Raw genomic sequence first — 14142 nt, forward strand, 5'->3', positions numbered from 1 at the left:
TCCAGCTTTGAAACGCACATTCAGGCCGCCGAGCAATGCGGAAAGCCCTAGTCCCAACAGTGATATGAGGGACATTCGCCCAGCCACAAAGGAGCTGGAGGCCGGCGTTCAATGGAACGCAGGTGGTGTTGTAACAAACGCATTGGCCAGACTCCTGGGTGATAGGACACCTCCTGTCCGTACAGATGGGGAACAGACATGTTATATTTGTTTCCACCTCTACCAGCAAACAGCCATATCTTCACTTCTGAAACAATTCTCGTACGACCGGGAATCCCTATTGGGAGTGAAGTGGCTAGGTATGTACACCCTCCACCGTTGCAGCCTATCATACTGTGAGTGGGAATTATCCCGAGGAAGGGGAAGGCAAATAGCCGGTGGTGCTGAACCCGGATCGTAAGGAAGAGTGACTTGCTCGGGCGGTGGCTCGGAATGCTGACAATGAACCACCGTTTGGGGAGTGCCCCAAAGCGGTGAAACAGAAAATAACCCAGACACCGCTGCGGGGTTCGGGTAGCAGACAACCCGTCCCTGGCCATACAAGCGATGGTAAATCTGGTAGAAGAGATTCATACTACCCGGGTTTTCCTCAGTTTGTCCTCTAAATGAATTAAGTGTATCTCCTGATAACCTACGTTCTAGTTGTACGCCCCTCCTTACACGCCCCGTCCTCTCTCTAGTCCCCCTCTCTCTTCCACAACCTCTTCCTACTCTCTCCTGACGGTCTGATGTTACCTGTATCGCACCAATCTTAACACATCCAAAATCAAATTTACATGTAGTCCAAAAACAAGGCAATGTCCATGTAATGTTCCCTTCCCATCGCCAGGACCGGTGCAATTGCTTCATGAGTCCTGCATTGTTCGTTAATTTGATGACCTTCCATGAATCGATACCATGTCCTCGTATATGGGGGCAGCGAAGAACATCACCTCTGCATAAACGAAATGTCCTTGTAGTTTGGTTGCGGTTACAAATATAGATAATATTTCTCTTTTCCATGTCCGTCGCCGATAACACTCCAAGCGAGGTGAGGCCGAAGATCACACAGGCGGTGCGTAGCCACCCCATCATGCTCCACACCTGTAAAACAGCGCTGGAGAAGGGAGGCAGGTTAGTAACCGACCTTTTTACAGTAGTGGAGGTGGACCCAATTTACAGTGGTGGAGGTGGACCCAAGCACTCCGCCCCTCCACTTTAATTGCTGTGGGGGTGGTAAGGAGAACTTGGAAGGGCCCATCCCATCGCGGCTCCGACCCCTTCCTAGTCAAATTTTTGACCATGACATAACTACCGGGCTGCACTGAAAGTGAGCTAGGTACTGGGGGCGATGGCTGGTGAGCCGCGCGGACCTGGCCATGGAGCTCCTTGAGGACCTGAGTGAGGGCTAGAACATAGGTGGTCATCTCTTCAATCATATGGTGAAACTGAACCAGTCTGGGAACATGCAGGCTCCAGGGAGTTCTAAGAGGCCTGCCATAAAGAATCTCCGTAGGAGAGAGCTGGGCCGGTCCCGGAGGTGTAACCCGCAGCTGGAAGAGGGCAACGGGGAGCAACTTAAGCCACGTCAGTCCCGTGTCTGCTCTTAATTTAGCCAATTTAGTTTTGAGGGTCTGATTGTGTCTCTCAACCAACCCGGCCGCCTGTGGTCTGTACGCACAGTGTAACTGCTGGCGTATGCCCAACTGGGAGCAGAACTCCTTGTTAATCTGTCCAATAAAATGAGGCCCGTTATCAGAACTTTACTGAGCTGGTATATCGTACTGGGGAATGATTTCCCGCATCAGAACTTTAACCACAGTAGCAGCTTTATTATCGATAGTCGGATACGCCTCAACCCATCTGCTGAACACATCCACAATGACCAAAACATATGTATAACATTGACACCTTTCCAACTCAATGTAATCCATTTGGAGCGTCTCAAAGGGACCACTGGGCAATGGGGTTTGCCCCATACCACAAGGGATACCTTTGCCGGTGTTATATTGCTGACAAACCAAACACCGATTACTGATACTCTGGGCCAGCCCCTGCATTTTAGGGTGCCACCAAGTGTCCAGCAACAAATCACTAGTCCCCTGAGCCCCACAATGAGTTGCAAAGTGTACACATTCAACGACCCATAAAGGCAGTACCTCAGACATACAAGTCAGATGTGCTGGCGTGGTCCATAAAGAGGAAACAGAATCATATGTACAACCTAACCGTTTCCACATTTGTTTATCACTCTCAGGAGCGTCCTCCTGTAACCTTATGACGTCTTGGATGGTTGGCATTGGCTTGTCAGAAGCAGACATATCGTTTAGTCTGACTTAACATTTTAGGCACCATCACTTGCTGAATTTGCGCGGCTGTCCACGCTGCACAATCTGCTTGTTCATTACCAACGTCAACTGGGGTTGTACCATTCGTGTGGGCAGCGCATTTAATAACGGAAATCTGCGCTGGCAGAAGGAGGGCCTGCAGTAGGTCATTAACTAAACCCCGGTTGGATATTTCTGTGCCTGCCAAGGTAAGGAATCCCCTATTCTTCCAGAGTTGTCCGAAGTCATGAACTACCCCGAAAGCGTATCAGGAGTCAGTGTAGATATTTACCCGGCGATCTCCCCCAAGTATACATGCACGGGTGAGGGCAAAAAGTTTGGCTTGTTGAGCTGAATAAGGGGTCTGGAAAGCTGCCGCTTCTAAAATCAGACCATACTGTTCTATGATTGCATAACCGGACAGTCTCCGGCCAGTGGGGCTTACTAATGCACTGCCATCAACATACATAATCATGTCAGGTTGTTCTAACGGAATATCACTCAGATCGTCCCTTATTGTTGTAGTTTCCTGAATCAAGGCTAAACAGTCCTCATGGAAAGGGGGACCGCTAAGAAAACAGGCTGGGTTGATAGTGGTACAGTATTTAAATGTCAGACGTGGATTGTTCTAAAGGTATATCTCATACCTATTCTGACGAGCTGCGGTAAGATGCTGAGTCTGCAGTTGCCCCAATAGTGCGATTACCGAGTGGGAGCTATACACCGTAATATCCTGTTGGAGAGTGATGTTGGCAGCAGCCTGCAAACTATTGTATATCGCTGCCAAGATCTGGGTGCAAACAGGGTGGCCCAACGCCACTGGGTCGAGTTTGGAAGAGTAATATGCTACGGGCCGGTGCTTGTCCCCATGTTGCTGGGTGAGTACCGCTGTTGAACATCCTTCCAGAACAGTACAGTATATCTGGAACGGTCGGTCGTACAAGGGCCTCCCAAGGGCCAGTGCTTGTAACAAGGCCTGCTTCAGGCAATGGAAGGCTTTGAGTGCCTCGGTGGTGAGAGTAAAATTCCCCCCTTTACTAGTGTAAGGCGTCAGCAGCTTTGTATAGACAGCGATGTTTGGTATCCACTGCCGACAATAATTCATCATACCCAGCCAATGACGGACCTCCTTGGCTATGGTAGGGGCGGGGAATTGGCATATTGGTTCAATCCTACTGGGTTCAAGACTTCTTTCTGTGGCTGTAAGTAAAACTCCTAAGAACTTGACCTTTGTCTGAGCCACCAAGACCTTTGATTGCGAAACAACATAACCCAACGAGGATAGGTGGTTTAATAGCTGGATCACATCATCCCTGTAACTGGGCTCGTCAGGACTCGCTACCAATATGTCATCTACATACTGCACTAGAGTGGAACCATGCTCCAATGTCAAGGCCTGGAGTTGGGTCTGCAGACATCTGGAGAAGAGCGTAGGTGAATTGACGAACCCCTGTGGCAGTCGGGTCCAGGTATACTGCTGTCCATTGTAAGTGAAGGCAAACAAATATTGGCTTTCAGATGCAAGTGGGAGAGCAAAGAAGGCATGCTGAAGGTCAATTATGGCGAAGACCCGGGCTTGAGCTGGAATTTGAGCCAGTATGTGGGCAGGGTTTGGGACGAGAGCATGTAACGGCTGTGCGATGGCATTGATTGAACGTAAATCCTGTACTAATCGGTACTGGTCTGGTTTGGCTGGTTTAGGCACAGCAAGTATGGGGGTGTTACATTCTGATTGACAAGGGACCAAAATACCCTGTTGCAACAGCTCCCGGATTAATTTGTCTATAGACAGGGCAGTTTGGGGTTTCAGGGGCTATTGCCGAATGGAAGGCAGCTTTACATGGTCCTTAATCGTTACCTTAATAGGTGTAACATTTGTCTTTCCCACTTGTGATGGGTATTCCGCCCAGACCTGTGGATTGACATATTCCAAAACATCACATCCCTGGTGATGCTGCAGTCAAGTGCCCCCTGGTGAGACTCGGAGACAGTTGCCGATTAGGAAAATACCAAACCCTGACGCAGTGACCGCCAGGGCCCAGCCCACGCTAGACGTTTATTTCCCATGGACACCCAGTGAGATGATGGCTATTATGGCTACAATCCCAGATAGAAAAAAATCTCCTACTGTTTTCATGGGTCATCTGAGAACTACCATCTCAGTTTATCAAGCTGATTCTAGGGACCTCTGGGCCCTAGTCCAGCAGGTTTTAACCCCAGCAGAGTGACAGGTGAGGGAATTTCCGTTGCTCCCGACACAGGGGATTCAGGACAGAGTGCTTTCAGGGGTGTGGGTCTGAGAGGGCAAGGTGTCAGAGATATACCGAGAGATGAGGGAAGAGGGGGAGGAGTCGGTGGGCGAACTAAAAGGAAAGTGGGAAGAAGAACTAGGGGAGGAGATAGAGGAGGGTATGTGGGCTGATGCCCTAAGCAGGGTAAATTCCACTTCCTCATGCGCCAGGCTTAGCCTGATTCAATTTAAGGTGCTACATAGGGCACACATAACAGGAGCAAGATTGAGCAGGTTCTTTGGAGTGGAGGACAAATGTGGGAGGTGTGGCGGGAGCCCGGCAAACCACGCACATATGTTTTGGGCGTGCCCGGCACTGGAAGGGTATTGGAAGGGAGTGACGGGAGTGATTTCGAAGGTGGTGAAGGCCCGGGTCAAACCAGGCTGGGGGTTAGCTCTATTTGGAGTTGCGGAAGAGCCGGGAGTGCAGGAGGCGAAAGAGGCCGACGTTGTGGCCTTTGCGTCCCTAGTAGCCCGGCGCAGGATCCTACTCATGTGGAAGGAGGCGAAACCCCCCGGACTGGAGGCTTGGGTAAATTATATGGTGGGGTTCATTAAATTGGAGCAGATAAAGTTTGCCCTGAGAGGGTCGGCTCAAGGGTTCACCAGGCGGTGGCAGCCATTTCTCGACTACCTAGGGGAACATTAGAGGGAAGACAGATGACCAGCAGCAGCAACCCAGGGGGGAGGGGGTTGGGAGGGGGGAGGGGGGGGATGGGGGTTTTAGTTTAGTTTATGTCAAAAGATAATGGGGTTTTGTTATTTGTGTATTGTTAAAAATTTCTTTATCGTTACGTTTGCTTTGTAAGAGGGGGAAAATTGTTGTTTGGGGAAAACATTTTCAATAAAATATATTTTTTTAAAAAAATTATCGGTCTGAAGGGATTTAGGTGGTATGAGTGATTGTTTTAGATAGTGAAGATGGTAAAATAGGACCCACGCTATCAACCGAAGGGGCTGAAGAGACTGGCATGATTTGAATCTGGGGAGCAGTGACTGGATATAAATTATGATACTCTGGTGATTCTGGAATTAGTGCAGACAATGCTACAGGTGCAGTCGAAATCCTAGCCGACCTGGTCAAATTGTCTAATTCGTCATCTTCTGTCAATGCAAGGCCAGCCATTGAACTACGTAGCCTATTTTTTGTTTGACCCGAGCCTTCCCTGTCTTTACTTGCGCGTTTTTTGAATGCACACACCTTTTTCAAGACCTCCAACGTTTTCTGGTTACCCCCTTCACTAATTGGAATTCCCATTTTAAGGTCATTGTCTTGCCAACTTGATAACATGATCTTATCTCTTTCCTCTTGACAATATTGCCTCCATAATCCAATTAATTCTTTTGATTTCATACTTTGGCTCTTTTTCCAGATGTGTCCCTAAATTTTCTTAATGATTTATAGGTCTTTGGTGCCCCTTAGTGGCCAATTTGTTCCTTAAAGTTGCTGACATTTTCCTAAAATCTTTCGCTTTATCTGGATAAATATCACATAATATTTGCAGTGGCATGCCTGGATCATTCGTGTTATCCAAGCAATTCCCCATAATCTCAACTAGTCCTCAAAACTGCGTTTTTCGCCACTACAGTCCAAGGGTACAATTTTAGCTTAATCAATTATAGATTTAAAACACTCACACATGGAATTAAACCATCTTTTTTAGATGTCCCATCAATCCCAAACCCGAACCCAAAACCGAATCAGAACTCACACATGGAATTAAACCATCTTTTTTTAGATGTTGCATCAATCCTAAAACCTAACTCAGAACCGAATCAGAACTCACACATGGGGCGAAATTCTCCCGAAACGGCGCGATGTCCGCCGACTGGCGCCCAAACGGCGCCAATCAGATGGGCATCGCGCCGGCCCAAAGGTACGGAATGCTCCGCATCTTTGGGGGCCGAGCCCCAACATTGAGGGTCTAGGCCGGCGGCGGAGGAATTTCCGCCCCGCCAGCTGGCGGAAATGGCCTTTGTTGCCCCGCCAGCTGGCGCGGAAATGACATCCCCGGGCGGCGCATGCGCGGGAGCGTCAGCGGCCGCTGACAGTTTCCCACGCATGCGCAGTGGAGGGAGACTCTTCCGCCTCCGCCATGGTGGAGACCGTGGCGGAGGCGTTAGGGAAAGAGTGCCCCCACGGCACAGGCTCACCCGTGAATCGGTGGGCCCCGATCGTGGGCCAGGCCACCGTGGGGGCACCCCCCCAGGGCCAGATCGCCCCCCAGGGACCCCGGAGCCCGCCCATGCCGCCTTGTCCCGCCGTTCAAAAGGTGGTTTAATCCACGCCGGCGGGACAGGCAATTTATCGGCGGGACTTCGGCCCATCCGGGCCGGAGAATCGAGCGGGGGGTCCCGCCAACCGGCGCGGCGCGATTCCCGCCCCCGCCGAATCTCCGGTGCCGGAGAATTCAGCAACCGGCGGGGGCGGGATTCATGCCAGCCCCCGGCGATTCTCCGACCCGGCAGGGGGTCAGAGAATGATGCCCCTTGAATTAAACCACCTTTTTAGATGTTGCATCAATCCCAAAACCTAACCCAAAACCGAATCAACAAATATGAAATCCCATCAATTAAATTTCTAATCCCCAGACTGACCTTTGATTTCGTCGAGACGATCTTTCCCTACCAACCGTGAGTGACCAGACTAATCAGACGAGGGGAAAAATCAATGCGCGGTCATTTTCCAGCAAAAATTGTGAGGCCCTTTTCCACTCTCCTTTGTCCAAAATCAGTCTAATTCTGAGTTCGCAGACGGCCGATGACCGTCTGGAGAAATCCCGGGTTTCCGGCACGAAATGAGAAATCTTAATTCTTTACCCGTCAGTCTGGCTCAATAAAACTCGAGATGGATTTGCAGGCATAGCATTAGTTATTTTTATTTGACTTGCAAGTCTCACTCATTTCACACAGACACAGAACGCATGCTGCCTCCTACATCTCCAGAATCGAGTGAGTCTGTAGAACAAAGAAATCTCTACCAATACATTCAAATGGCATCAAGTTTCACATACACGATTCCCATAGGTCATCCTATACCCCTCCTGACCTGGCCATACATCCTAATTGGCTCACTTCTCATCCCTTCCTCTGGTCTCCTATTACCCAGCACCCTTTTCTCCTCCTTAGCTGGACACCCCTCCCCCTTGCTTTGCCATGCGTTCTGAAATCCTTTGTCTGTGAACTAACAGAATCAGACCGGCCTATATCTACATTACAGTAACTAATATCTCTAAAGTAACTATTTGATATCACATTCGTCATAACTAAAGCCTGTAAGGAACGAGATCATGAAGTCAGCGTGACTAAGGGGAAGAGTAGACAGGGAGCAGATGATGAACGCAAAGGGACTGGTGGTCTGAAGTGCATTTGTTTTAATGCAAGAAGTGCAGTAGGTAAGGCAGATGAACTTAGGGTTTGGATTAGTACCTGGGAGTATGATGTTATTGCTATTACTGAGACTTGGTTGAGGGAAGGGCATGATTGGCAACTAAATATCCCAGGATAGCGATGCTTCAGGCGGGATAGAGAGGGAGGTAAAAGGGGCGGAAGAGTTGCATTACTGGTCAGAGAGGATATCACAGCTGTGCTGAAGGAGGGCACTATGGAGGACTCGAGCAGTGAGGCGATATGGGCAGAGCTCAGAAATAGGAAGGGTGCGGTAACAATGTTGGGGCTGTACTACAGACCTCCCAACAGGAGCGTGAGATAGAGGTACAAATATGTAAACAGATTATGGAAAGATGTAGGAGCAACAGGGTGGTGGTGATATGAGATTTTAATTTTCCCAACATTGACTGGGATACACTTAGTGTTAGAGGTCTAGATGGAGCAGAATTTGTAAGAAGCATCCAGAAGGGTTTTCTAGAGCAGTATGTAAATAGTTCAACTTGGGAAGGGGCCATACTGGACCTGGTGTTGGGGAATGAGCTCGGCCAGGTGGTTGAAGTTTCAGTAGGGGATTAATTTGGGAATAGTGATCACAATTCCGTAAGTTTTAGAATACTCATGGACAAAGACGAGAGTGGTCCTAAAGGAAGAGTGCTAAATTTGGGGAAGGCCAACTATCCCAAAATTCGGCAGGAGCTGGGGAATGTGGATTGGGAGCAGCTGTTTGAAGGTAAATCCACATTTGATATGTGGGAGGCTTTCAAAGAGAGGTTGATTAGAGTGCAGGACAGACATGTCCCTGTGAAAATGAGGGATAGAAATGGCAAGATCAGGGAACCATGGATGACAGGTGAAATTGTGAGACTAGCTAAGAGGAAAAAGGGAGCATACGTAAGGTCTAGGCGACTGAAGACAGACGAAGCTTTGGAAGAATATCGGGAATGTAAGACAAATCTGAAACGAGAACTCAAGAGGGCTAAAAGGGGTCATGAAATATCTTTAGCAAACAGGGTTAAGGAAAATCCCAAAGCCTTTTATTCGAATATAACGAGCAAGAGGGTAACTAGAGAAAGGGTTGGCCCACTCAAGGACAAAGGAGGAAAGTTATGCGTGGAGTCAGAGAAAATGGGTGAGATTCTAAACGAGTACTTTGCATTGGTATTCACCGAGGAGAGGGACATGACGGATGTTGAAGTTAGAAATAGATGTTTGATTACTCTAGGTCAAGTCGGCATAAGGAAGGGGGAAGTTTTGGGTATTCTAAAAGGCATTAAGGTAGACAAGTCCCCAGGTCCGGATGGGATCTATCCCAGGTTACTGAGGGAAGTGAGAGAGGAAATAGCTGGGACCTTAACAGATATCTTTGCAGCATCCTTGAACACGGGTGAGGTACCGGAGGACTGGAGAATTGCTAATGTTGTCCCCTTGTTTAAGAAGGGTAGCAGGGATAATCCAGGGAATTATAGACCGGTGAGCCTGACGTCAGTGGTAGGGAAGCTGCTGGAGAAGATACTGAGGGATAGGATCTATTCCCATTTAGAAGAAAATGGGCTTATCAGTGATAGGCAACATGGTTTTGTGCAGGGACGGTCATGTCTTACCAACTTAATAGAATTCTTTGAGGAAGTGACAAAGTTGATTGATGAGGGAAGGGCTGTAGATATCATATTCATGGACTTCAATCAGGCGTTTGATAAGGTTCTCCATGGTAGGCTGATGGAGAAAGTGAAGTCTCATGGGGTCCAGGGTGTACTAGCTAGATGGATAAAGAACTGGCTGGGCAACAGGAGACAGAGCGTAGTAGTGGAAGGGAGTTTCTCAAAATGAAGAACTGTGACCAGTGGTGTTCCACAGGGATCCGTGCTGGGACCACTGTTGTTTGTGATATACATAAATGATCTGGAGGAAGGTATAGGTGGTCTGATTAGCAAGTTTGCAGATGACACTAAGATTGGTGGAGTAGCAGATAGTGAAGGGGACTGTCAGAGAATACAGCAGAATATAGGTAGATTGGAGAGTTGGGCGGAGAAATGGCAGATGGAGTTCAATCCAGACAAATGCGAGGTGATGCATTTTGGAAGATTCAATTCAAGAGCGAACTATACGGTAAATGAAGAAGCCCTGGGGAAAATTGATGTACAGAGAGATCTGGGTGTTCAGGTCCATTGTACCCTGAAGGTGGCTGCGCAGGTCGATAGAGTGGTCAAGAAGGCATATGGCATGCTTTCCTTCATCGGAAGGGGTATTGAGTACAAGAGTTGGCAGGTCATGTTACAGTTGTATAAGACTTTGGTTCGGCCACATTTGGAATACTGCGTACAGTTCTGGTCGCCACATTACCACTAGGATGTGGATGCTTTGGAGAAGGTGCAGAGGAGGTTCACCATGATAGTGCCTGGTATGGAAGGTGCTACAGAGGTTGAGTAGATTAGGATTATTTTCATTAGGATGACGGAGGTTGAGAGGGGACCTCATTGAGCATCCATAGGAAACCCACGCAGTCACGGGGAGAACGTGCAGACTCCACACAGACAGTGATCCAAGCCGGGAATCGAACCTGGGACCCTGGAGCAGGCGGCAGAACTAGCAGCCATTGCATACATTGTAGATCACCCAGATTCCTTCCCCAGCCCAGCAGACATACACTTGGACAGCCTCTATGTCTGCAATAGCCTTACAGAATTCCTACCCCTGAGGAAAGCAAGAGGATTTGTTTCCGCGGACGGAAAACCCTTCCCTTCAGCCCCATTGCTCCGGCACATTTTCGACAAAGCACAGGACAGGATATTTGGAATTATTAAAGTACGAAGTGACCACCGTTCCTCCCCACCTGGAAATGTAAAAGTCGACGCACTGGCTAAAGCAGGTTCCAGACATGGATATTTTTGAAACCCCCCCGAAAATGCCCCAGTGAATGTAGTTCAGGTCTCAGAGCCAAATATCGAAGATTTAGTGCAGGCCCAGAAGCAAGATCGTAATCTCAGGGAGATTGTAAAAGGAAAATTTCCAGCCCCATACGATAGGTTTAAAAATGCATTGACCACACATGACGGTGTGGTCCTAAAAGACACCCTTTATGTGGTTCCTGAACAGGACAGGAATCAGCTTATTTGTTTGTTCCATGATAGTCATGGGCATCAGGGAATTGACCCCACTACAGCCCACCTCAGGCAGCTCTGTTGGTGGCCGAATTTAAAGGAAGACGTCACGCACTATGTAGAAAATTGCCTTATCTGTGCCCAAAACAATCCGGACAGATATGCGAAGAAAGCTCAGCTTAGCCACACCCGCCCCGTTAATGCCCCTGGACTAACCTCCAGATTGATTTTATAGGACCATTGCCCCCTTGCAGGAATGGTCACAAGTATGTGTTAGTTGTTATAGACACATTTACAAAATGGGTAGAAGCATTCCCATCTAGAACAAACACGGCAAAGACTACAGCTAAGATTTTAACCCACCACATCTTTACGAGATGGGGACTCCCCCGCAGCATTGAATCCAACCAAGGTTCCCATTTTACGGGACGTGTCATGAAGAACGTCATAGAACATAGAACATAGAACGTTACAGCGCAGTACAGGCCCTTCGGCCCTCAATGTTGCACCGACTTGTGAAATCACTCTAAAGCCCATCTACACTATTCCCTTATCGTCCATATGTCTATCCAATGACCATTTGAATGCCCTTAGTGTTGGCGTGTCCACTGCTGTTGCAGGCAGGGCATTCCACGCCCTTACTACTCTCTGAGTAAAGAACCTACCTCTGACATCTGACATACCTCTAATCTCCACACAATTTAAAGCTATGTCCCCTCATGCTAGACATCACCATCCGAGGAAGAAGGCTCTCACTGTCCACCCTATCCAATCCTCTGATCATGTTGTATGCCTCAATTAAGTCACCTCTTTACCTTCTTCTCCCTAACGAAAACAGCCTCAAGTCCCTCAGCCTTTCCTCATAAGATCTTCCCTCCATACCAGGCAACATTCTGGTAAATCTCCTCTGCACCCTTTCCAATGCTTCCACATCCTTCCTATAATGCGACGACCAGAATTGCACGCAATACTCCAAATGCGGCCGCACCAGAGTTTTGTACAGCTGTAACATGAGCTCATGGCTCCAAAACTCAATCGCTCTACCAATAAAAGCTAACACACTGTACGCCTTCTTAACAACCCTCTCAACCTGGGTGGCAACTTTCAGGGATCTATGTACATGGACACCTAGATCTCTCTGCTCATCCACACTGCCAAGAATCTTACCATTAGCCCAGTACTCTGTCTTCCTGTTATTCCTTCCAAAAGGAATCACTTCACACTTTTCTGCATTAAACTCCATTTGCCACCTCTCAGCCCAGCGCTGCCACTTATCTATGTCCCTCTGTAACTTGTACCATGCATCCGCACTGTCCACAACTACACCGACTTTCGTGTCATCTGCAACTTTACTCACCCATCCTTCTACTCCCTCCTCCAGGTCATTTATAAAAATGACAAACAGCAGTGGCCCCAAAACAGATCCTTGTGGTATACCTCTAGTAACTGGACTCCAGTCTTCACGATATTTGGCATTACCCAAAAATTCCACATCGCATACCAACCCCAGTCAAGTGGTATCGTGGAGCGAATGAATCGGACCCTAAAAGCAACCCTCAGGAAAATGGTCCAACAAAACAGCACCACTTGGGATTCAGTCCTCTCTTTTGCACTAATGTTTTTGCATAACACTGTTTCGACATCCACAGGATACACCCTGTAGCGCACAATGACTTACGAGAGAGACGAGTAGTGATGAAGTCGATGAGGCTTTATTAAGCGAGACTTGTCCCCAGCAGTTCAGCAACAGAATGAAGCGGCGGGGAGAAGCTCGGGTTCTTATACTCCGCCTTCAGGGCGGAGCCAGGAGTCAACAGCCAACCAGGACCCGGGATCTGTCAGCCAATAGCATCACGGCTTCACAGTCCCACATGACCCCTAATACATACCACCACATGCACCCCTTGTTAAAAAGGAACCCGGCGGGGTGGTGGTTCACATGGTGGTAGGGGTTTACAAGGCTGGTCCTGGGAGGAAAATTTTGGGCATGTTACTACAGTTTTAGCCCTACACTGGGCTATGTACAAAGTTTGTGAAACTATTTACAATATTAGTAAGAGAAAAAAATTTTTTTTTTTTTGTTACAATCCAACAACATTCTTGGTGTCACGCCGATGCCACGAGTCGAACGGGCGGTCTGGTCTTCCTCATCGATCGCCTCAGCCCCGGTGGTGGTGCAGGTGCTTGTTCAGGCGTTGTCGTCTCCGGGAGCGTTTCGGTGTTCGTTCCTGTTTCACTCCTGGGCGGGCACGGGAGGAGGACCGATCCTCCCGGGAAGGGGGCGGTCGTGGGGTGCGCCGGTGGTAGGGAGGGGATGATCGGTGTTGGGGGGGTGTGTGTGTTGCCGGCGGGCGCCAGGTCCTGCAGGGAGACCGTGTCCTGTCGGCCGTCGGGGTACTGCGGGTTCGCGTGGAGAAGGTGAACCCTATCGACCAACGGGTCCGATTTGTGCGCCCGCACATGTTTCCGGAGCAAGATGGGTCCTGGGGCCGCCAGCCAGGTCGGCAGTGACGTTCCGGAGGAGGACTTCCTGGGGAAGACAAGGAGGCGCTCATGAGGCGTTTGGTTAGTGGTGGTACACAGCAGCGACCGGATGGAGTGGAGGGCATCCAGGAGTACCTCCTGCCACCGGGAAACTGGGAGATCCCTGGACCGCAGGGCCAGCAGGACAGTCTTCCAGACCGTGCCGTTCGCCCTCTCTACTTGCCCGTTCCCCCGGGGATTGTAGCTGGTCGTCCTGCTCGAGGCTATGCCCTTGCTGAGCAGGAACTGGCGCAGCTCGTCACTCATGAAGGAGGACCCCCTGTCGCTATGGATATATGCGGGGCAACCGAACAGTGTGAATATGGTGCCAAGGGCTTTAATGACTGTGGCCGCTGTCATGTCGGGGCAGGGGATGGCGAAGGGGAAACGAGAGTACTCGTCCACCACGTTCAGGAAGTATGCGTTGCGGTCGGTGGAGGGGAGGGGCCCTTTGAAATCCAGACTGAGGCGTTCAAAGGGGCGGGAAGCCTTGGTCAGATGGGCTCTATCCGGCCTGAAAAAGTGCGGTTTGCGC

This window comes from Scyliorhinus torazame, chromosome 16, assembly GCF_047496885.1.
Source record: "Scyliorhinus torazame isolate Kashiwa2021f chromosome 16, sScyTor2.1, whole genome shotgun sequence".
In the NCBI taxonomy this organism is placed as follows: domain Eukaryota; kingdom Metazoa; phylum Chordata; class Chondrichthyes; order Carcharhiniformes; family Scyliorhinidae; genus Scyliorhinus; species Scyliorhinus torazame.